We start from the raw sequence: 8,826 nt of genomic DNA, 5'->3' as shown, positions 1-8,826 counted from the left end.
TCTATTACGGGTTAGATTTTCACGATCTAGCCCTGGACGCTATCCACCATATCTCGTATTTGAATTAAATCATAATGTATTTGAATTGGGGCATTTGAATTATATATATATTTTAGAATGCCCCAAATATTCTGGAATAATTTGTGGGCCGTTGGAATAAACCAACTAGTGTCCACAATTTGTCTCAGGAGTTTTAAAAATGAATTAGCATTTTTACTAATTCAAAACAGAGGAATAAAAATAGAAAAACAGAAACAGAAAGCAGAGAGAGAGAGTTTTACCTGGCGCTCACCTGGCCTGGCCCAGCACGGCCCAGCCCATTGGCCTATGCCAGTCGTCGTTGTCCTCTCGCCAGTCGGACAGGGCGCGTGCCCAATGCGCACGTGCGCTCCGCGCGCCACGCGAGCTCCTTGCCTGCCTGCATCCCCGCCGCCCTGGATGCCTCCGCGCACGCCACGCAGCCTCCCCGACCGCCCCTCACTTTCTCTCGAGCTCTTCCCCTCCTCTGCTCGCTCTCCCTTTCATGCCCGAGCAGAGCCGTTGCCACCGCCTGTCAGTGCCGCGACCACCGGTCACCCTACTCCTCACTGACGCACCCACGAGCTCCGCCTCGTCCCTCTCTTCCTCCTCACCGTGCCGCCCGACGCCGGGAGCCCCTGGACGCCGCAAGCACCGCCGTTCCCCTCGTCGGCCACCGGAGATCATCGCTGTCGATTTTCTGCCTCCGGTGCCTCCCCGAGCTCGCTGACCCTCCCATTTGACTCACTGTGAGCTCCTCTGCCGCTCCCCTCTCTCCCCGTTCTCTGTTGCGCCGTGTACCCGCCGTTTCCACCGGAGCCGAGAGCCAGCCGCCGCCGTTCTTGTTGCCGCTGTAACAAGAGCTAGCAAAGCTCGTTCCCGAGCACGGCTACGTGCTCAGCAGCTCCGCAGCAAGCTAACGCCACCACCAGCTTGTCTTCCCGTGCACCATAGTGCTGCGCCACTCGATCTCGAGATCCGGCAACCGCTGCGGGCTCCACTCCGGCGAGCTCCGGCCTCCCCATGACCCAACACCTGCACCGTTTGACACGCGGCAGCAAGAGCTTTCCAACGCACCCAGACACGCTTCGAACGGTGGCCCGTAGAGCAAACCCGACGCGGGCACAGCCGCGGTTTGTCGTTGCCGGCGGTTAAACGCGGGTGGCTGACGTGGCACCATTAGTTTAGGTGCTAATCGTGTTTAGTTATTGCCTGTGTCAATGACATGTGGGTCCCGGAGCATAATTAGGTTAGTCTAATTTTCTGTTAAGATTAGTACTAATATGTGTGGACCCCACGTGTCAGCTTTGACTTTGGTCAAGTCAACGTTGACCGGTCCCACCTGTCATCCACCCAAACCAGCCTGAGACACTGACGTATGGGTCCCACAGGTCAGGTTTGACCTGGCCAACCCAGTTGACCTACTGACGTCACACCTACGTCATACTGACGCAGTAAATCCTTTTCTGAATTTATTCTTATATAGGAAATTCCAAAAAATCTTGCAAACTTCAAAAATTCATAGAAATTAACCTGTAACTCCAAATGCAAAGATTTATATATGAAAAATGATCAGAAAAATCCGACCTTTCCATCTATACTGGTTTCATGCATGTTAGAGCAACCTAACCTTTCTGTTTAGATGAAACATGATAATGCACTTATATGAGTTCATAGCTTAGGCTTGTATTTGAATCTTTGATTCAAATAAGATCAAACCACTCTGGTTTTAGTTGCATTAGCCCAACACACAGCATATTGACATGTCATGAGCATGCATCCTATTGTGCATTGCATTGATTGTGTTTCCTTCTGTGTTGCCGGTATTTGTCCCGTCTCGTTAGACTTGATACTGACGACGAGATCGATGACACCGATGAAGAGCTATACTATCTTCAGAAGTGCCAGGCAAGCAAAACCCCCTTGTTCATTCCGATACAATCCCACTCTCTCGCTCTTGCTCTCTTTTAATGCATTAGGACAACATTGATTCAACTATTACATGCTGCGGTAGCTGAACCCCTTTTCCTCTGCATGACCTGTCATTGCCACAGTAAATAGATGAAACCCACTAGCATGAGTAGGAGTTGTTTGAGCCCTGATGTGCCTACTCATTCAAGCTTGTTTGTCATGCCTGCTACTGCTTAGAGTTGAGTCAGGTCTGATTCATCAGGAATGAATTGGAATGGTGATAAACATGTCCTACTGTGTGTGAGCTAAGTGTGTGAACACGACTTGGTAAAGGTAGCGGTGAGAGGCCATGTAGGAGTACATGGTGGGTTGTCTCATTGAAACCGTCCTCAGGAACTGAGTTCTGTGTTTGTGATCCATGAACAGCTACTACCACGCATTGGGCCCGAAACCAATGGACCCTCTCGACTTATTAACTGCCCTTGCTCTCTGTCCAGGAGTTGCAACTAGTTTTTGGTGTTTGTAGGATATGTGTTGGAGCCCGTGCATAGTGCTGACCCTAGGGGTGGGCTATGATGCGATAGATACACCATGGCACGGAGTACCGGGTGCCTGTTTGGTGTCTCGGGAACCCTGCACACATCGTTTGGGGCTGTGAGCGAAACTCCGGCCGAATCTACTCGCGGATGGAACCCTAATAGGCGATAAACCTGTACTAGAGACTTGTGTGGTTAGTCAGGTCGTGGCCGACACCCACGTTGGGCTTCCGCTTGAAGGTTGCCGAGTACATGTCGTGTAAACGGCGGTAAGTGGTGAGAGCGTGTGTGAAGAAGTACACCCCTGCAGGGTTAACATCATCTATTCGAATAGCCGTGTCCGCGGTAAAGGACTTCTGGGTTGCCTATAACAGTTCATAGACAAGTGAAAGTGGATACTCTAAAACTCGCAAGATGAGCGTGAGTGCTATGGATGGCCTTCTCGCAGGGAGACGGGAGCGTATCCATAGTGGTGTATTGATATGGTGAATATGTGGACTCGTGTGCGCCACCTCAAAAGAGTTACTTGCAGTCGTAGTTCAGGATAGCCACCGAGTCAAAGCTGGCTTGCTGCAGTTAAACCCCACCATCCCCTTTGTTGATAATGATGCATATGTAGCTAGATCTGATGTAAGTCTTGCTGGGTACATTTGTACTCACGTTTGCCTATTTTACGTTTTTGCAGAGACTTCCGTCTCACTAGTAGTTCCGCGTGGACTTCGACGTTTAGCTTGTTACCTTAGCTACGATCTTGTGCCCTCGGCAGGATCTGGTAGATAGTCAGGCTTCTCAGCCTTTTCATTTATAGATGTCTGTACAAAGACATGTTAAGCTTCCGCTTGTGCTTTGACTTGTATGCTCTCAATACTGGGTCGAGAGACCCATGTTTGTAATATCTCTCTCCTCGTAGCCTATTGAATAAAATACTTGAGTTGTAGAGTCATGTTGTGATGCCATGTTGTATTTGCACATATCGAGCATATTGTGTGTATGCTATTGAAATGCTTGGTATGTGTGGGATCTGACTATCTAGTTGTTTATCCTTGGTAGCCTCTCTTACCGGGAAATGTCTCCTAGTGCTTCCACTGAGCCATGGTAGCGTGCTACTGCTCCGGAACACTTAGGCTGGCCGGCATGTGGCCTTCTTCGTTCCTGTGTCTGTCCCTTCGGGGAAATGTCACGCGATGAATACCGGAGTCCTGTTAGCCCGCTACAGCCCGGTTCACCGGAGTCCTGCTAGCCTAGTGCTATAGCCTGGATTCACTCGCTGATGACCGACACATTCGATGCTGGGTCATGGATGCCTGTCCTTGTAGGTTTGTGCCACTTTGGGTTTACGACTAGCCATGTCAGCCCGGGCTCCTTATCATATGGATGCTAGCGACACTATCATATACGTGTGCCAAAAGGCGCAAACGGTCCCGGGTAAAGGTAAGGCAACACTCGTGGGAATGCCGTGCCTGAGGCCGCTAAGTGGTATGAGGTGTTACATGCTAGATCGATGTGGCATTGAGTTGGGGTCCTGACAGCTTTGGTATCAGAGCCTGACTGCCTGTAGGTTTACCAAGCCAAACTGGTCGAAGTTGAGTCTAGAAATGCTTTAGTTATATGTAGGGGAATTAATTGTGGGATGGAACATAAGGCTCTTTTTACTCCTTATCCCTTATGCCCTCTGATGCGAGTCATCTTATCTTTTCCTGCGGGGTTAAGGAACTAGGCTTTCTCTTCTTTCTATCAGGATCACGTGTTACTAATCCGTAGACTTATAAGATTGTTGGATTTAAGCCTCAGTTCAGTTCCTACTATCTCCATGTATTCATAGTTGGTCTCGGAACCTTAATTTTGGGCTTCTGAGTGGTTATGCCACCATTTTTGCAGAATGTATCAAATCATCTTGAGCATTTACAACCGTTATGCTGTCCGAGTCATCCCAGGTCTCTAAATAGTCTGATGCATTTGCAAATCCTTTCTTTCTGTTCTGATGTCCTTTTTGGTCAGAATAAGCACACTAACCGGTGTGTTGAGGTACTCTATTGCCTCGGTATATATGTTGGAACTATTGTTATGACCATAGGTGTCTTAGAGGATCATCTAGTAATCTAGCCATGTTTTGTGTTCCCAACATTATCATTCTGGCCATCATTCTCGAAAGCATCCTGTGATGCTACCTAGTAGTAGGTATTCTACTCCTGGGTTTCTGAACCCGAGATTCACCCTACTTATTTCATGTTGATAGTGTTTGCTAGTTCCTTTAGGTTATTAGTAACCTTTGCGATAGTCGTCGAGGCCGTGGTTTTTCCTTCTTCCAAATACCATGAACCATTCTTGGCAGAAGTTCTTTGAACCAAAAGATCACAACCAGAGTGCTCTTGATGAGTTCTCCATTCTGCATTGTGAATCTGCCAGTCCTACCTTTCTGCATGGGTTATCCGGAAGAAATGTTGAGCTTTGCTCGACATACTAATCTATGCATCCACAACTCAAAAAAACATATGTTCCTTTGAGTTGTCCCTCTTTAGTTGTATCCTGGCCTCCTTCTATCAAGTGATAGTCAGGAATAGTTGTGCCATCATGTTCGTCATTGTCTATTGTTCTTGTGGTCTGTCAAGCCGTTCTATTCCGGAATGACTAGGAGAAACAAACTCCATCACCCCGTCCATTTCTTGGACTAGTCAAAGTAGTTGTATTCCTTGGATCAAAATGCCAATCTAGCTCTTGTTCTACTCTACCTTGGAGTATTACCATCTTTATATCAAGAATGTCATGGGAATTGCACATCATCCTATGAATTCTTGATGTAGTGATACTTCTATCCATCATTATTCATTTCTCGGTCCCCGTGTTGTTGCAACCGGAATACCGACAAGTGAATCGTGATGTCTGAAATCTATACTCCTAGCAACTCCGTTGCTTGGTAGTTAAAGGACAATGACCTAACTCTTAGCATGTTGATTATTGAATCATCACCCTAAGTATGATTGTGCTACCTAGTCCTTATTTCCGGTGCACTCTCTGATCAATGAGTTAGGATAGTGCCAATCCTTGCTTATTTGATCATATCGTCTTGCCCTGAAAAGCAAGATTGTTCTCGAGCTTAGTAACATATCGGTGGTTCGTGATTTCTCGAATATCTTCTCTGAAGTGTTACCAGGTTGTCACCTGACCGCTATGTGGAGTTCGTGATCAAGTTGGTTTCTTGTAAACCACCCTTTCTCAAAGAGTCTGTGTTGGGTACCCCTAAGCTGTTTGGTCAAGCTAAACAACAACTTGGAGAGTTTGAAGATGGAAGCTTATACGATTTAGTTCATCTTAAGGGATATCTTGTAAGTGTGTTGAAGAAAGATGATATCTTCATCGATTGATCCTCGTGACCAGTTGTTGGACCTATTGTCTTGCCAAAACTTTGGTTTGAGTGTGGGCTATCCTCAAATCAAATCAGAACCAACGATGTTCTTAATGTTGTCTTACTCGTGGTTGATCCCTCGAGCATACACCATTATATCCTTTGGTCTGACAAATACTATCACTTGTTCTCATAATTATGGAATTCCATTTTTATGGAAACCTGGATGAATTGTTGTTGAGCCCATCAGCAGCATTTTGTTTCATCCATGATTCATGTTGAACATCCAGCTAGTGTCGGGAACTTTTATAAGCATTATCTTCATGTCCCGTGCATGAAGCATATGCTCGGATGAAAGAAGTGACTTTCTCTAATTCATGTGCATTGATGCAAGTTGCCGCCGTGAATTCGAGAAAGTTGGCTTTGCTTCCTCTGGAACCATTCCAAGTCAGTCATGCATACGTGCGAAGTATTCTGTGGTATGGAGACTTGCAACCTTCATTCTATATGTGTCCCTAGCACACCAAGCCACTGACTGATTTGTTCAAGGAGAAGGACTTCCTTCATAAGAGTTAATCATGACTTATGTTAGGACTTCGTTATCCTCGATGATGGTTCCCCTCCTGAACTCGGTAGTGTTTTATTATAAGACTACTACTTGGTCATGCTTGCCTGAGGCAGCGTGTCCACATGTTTGTAGCAGAACCAGCTCATGTTTTGGAGCTTACTACCGTAGTCCATTTTCTGAGAATCTCGCAACGTAGTCTCGTCGATTTGTGTTGCAAACTTTCATTTTTATTCCGAGACTTGATGAGTCTGGAATATCCTGACACCAACCAGATCTGAATCTCAGGCAGATATGATGGTTGGAGCATTTTCCAAGAACTATAACATTGGTCTTTCTGTAACCCGGAAAGTGGATGTTGTGGCCAACACACCTAGCCGGAAGGCCTATTATTGTAGTATCTTGGTTGAAGAAATTGACCACCTCCCCATAGGGATTTCGTAGGATTTACTCCCTAGTTGTCCCTTATGGATTTTGTGTTTCCGAAGTTCGACCTTTTACTTGATGTTCTAGATATCAAACCATATCTATGAATGGGATACGCTAGTACATCAAGGAGAACATTAGAAGCGGAGTGCTAAATGTCTCTCGATCGATCATCCTGATTTTGATCCCTTGGCCTCGCTAAGGTGAAATCTGAGAAGGTGTTATCTTCCTTTGCATCTGCAACGTCCATCACTATTCATCTTGGTGGTTTGTTGTGTTGCCAGGATCCTTGACATGGATATTGGTAAAACCTTGATGAATATGGAAATGCTCAAGTTCTTGAGAGCACACACAAGCACCAGGTGTTATCACTGGCACTAACTGGGATTGCTCCCAGTTTTCCTCGGTTATGCTATAACTTTTCAAACAGTGGACTCACTCTCTACTGTTGAGCTTCTCCCCAGTTACTAAAGTCATCCCATGCATTGTCTTCAACAAGGTAATCCACATCATCCATATTAGTCTGGGTATGTCATTCATCCGGACTCCTTCAAATGATCGATTACAATTTGCCTTAAGCTAGTATAAAGTGTTTCAATGATCTCTGAATCAAAGGTAATTCTTTTTGCCACTTAAGGTAATAATTCTACGAGTCACCTCCTCTAAGATGTTCCGTTATGGTATCATGGCAACTCAACTCCTCGCTACGTTGATAACCGTTCACCACCTTCTTAAATGTGGAATTGTTGCCCACCAAATCAAACCCCGTTGTTTGCTCTTCCATCCCTCTCGATGTGTTTTGTGTCTCAACTCGAGATGTTTCAACATCTCATCCCGCGAGTTGATCTTGTATAGTTCGATCTTCGAGAAGATCAACCCTAGTAGAGTTTCTTTCTGTTGTCAATGCGTGGATGAAGATCTCAAAAGCGAGGATGTCAAGGTCAACGTATGCAACGAATCAACAACCTTATGAAGTGCAACCTGGATCGTGAAGATTGTGTTGGTCTTGTGCCCCTCTGTCTTCTTACCTCACGTCTTGAATCTCGGGACGAGATTCTTGTTTAGTGGGGGTCAGTTGTCACAGCCCTAGCTTAGCCTTTGCTTGTCCTTGCATGATCGTCATATCATCATGTTTAATTTTCTCGGAAACTTGAAATGGGGATGGCAGAAACCCCAGCACCACTCAAACCAACTAGGGTTACTAAAATACTTTTTCAATGACCCATAATGCCCTTTGGAAATGTTCATGATTTCTGATTAAGGTGAAAACCTCTGCCAAAAATGATGAATATAATTATAGGTCACTCCTGGATTTTTGAATTAAATCATAATGTATTTGAATTGGGGCATTTGAATTCTATATATATTTTAGAATGCCCCAAATATTCTGGAATAATTTGTGGGCCGTTGGAATAAACCAACTAGTGTCCACAATTTGTCTCAGGAGTTTTAAAAATGAATTAGCATTTTTACTAATTCAAAACAGAGGAATAAAAATAGAAAACAGAAACAGAAAGTAGAGATAGAGAGTTTTACATGGCGCTCACCTAGCATGGCCCAGCACGGCCCAGCCCATTGGCCTGTGCCAGTCGTCGTTGTCCTCTCGCCAGTCGGACAGGGCGCGTGCCCGACACGCGCGTGCGCTCCGCGCGCCACGCGAGCTCCCTGCTTGCCTGCGTCCCCGCCGCCCTGGATGCCTTGCGCACGCCATGCAGCCTCCCCGACCGCCCCTCACTCTCTCTCGAGCTCTTCCCCTCCTCTGCTCCCTCTCCCTCTCATGCCCGAGCGCAGCCGTCCCACCGCCCGTCGTTGCCGCGACCACCGGTCACCCCTCGCCTCACCGATGTGCCCACGAGCTCCGCATCATCCCTCTCTTCCTCCTCACCAAGCCGCCCGACGCCGGAAGCCCCTGGACGCTGCAAGCACCGCCGTTCCCCTCGTCAGCCATCGGAGATCGTCATCGTCGATTTGCTGCCTCCGGTGCCTCCCCGAGCTCGCTGACCCTCCCATTTGACTCACTGTGAGCT

The sequence above is a fragment of the Triticum aestivum genome, chromosome 6B, assembly GCF_018294505.1.
Source record: "Triticum aestivum cultivar Chinese Spring chromosome 6B, IWGSC CS RefSeq v2.1, whole genome shotgun sequence".
Lineage (NCBI taxonomy): Eukaryota > Viridiplantae > Streptophyta > Magnoliopsida > Poales > Poaceae > Triticum > Triticum aestivum.
This window is presented reverse-complemented; position numbering follows the sequence as displayed.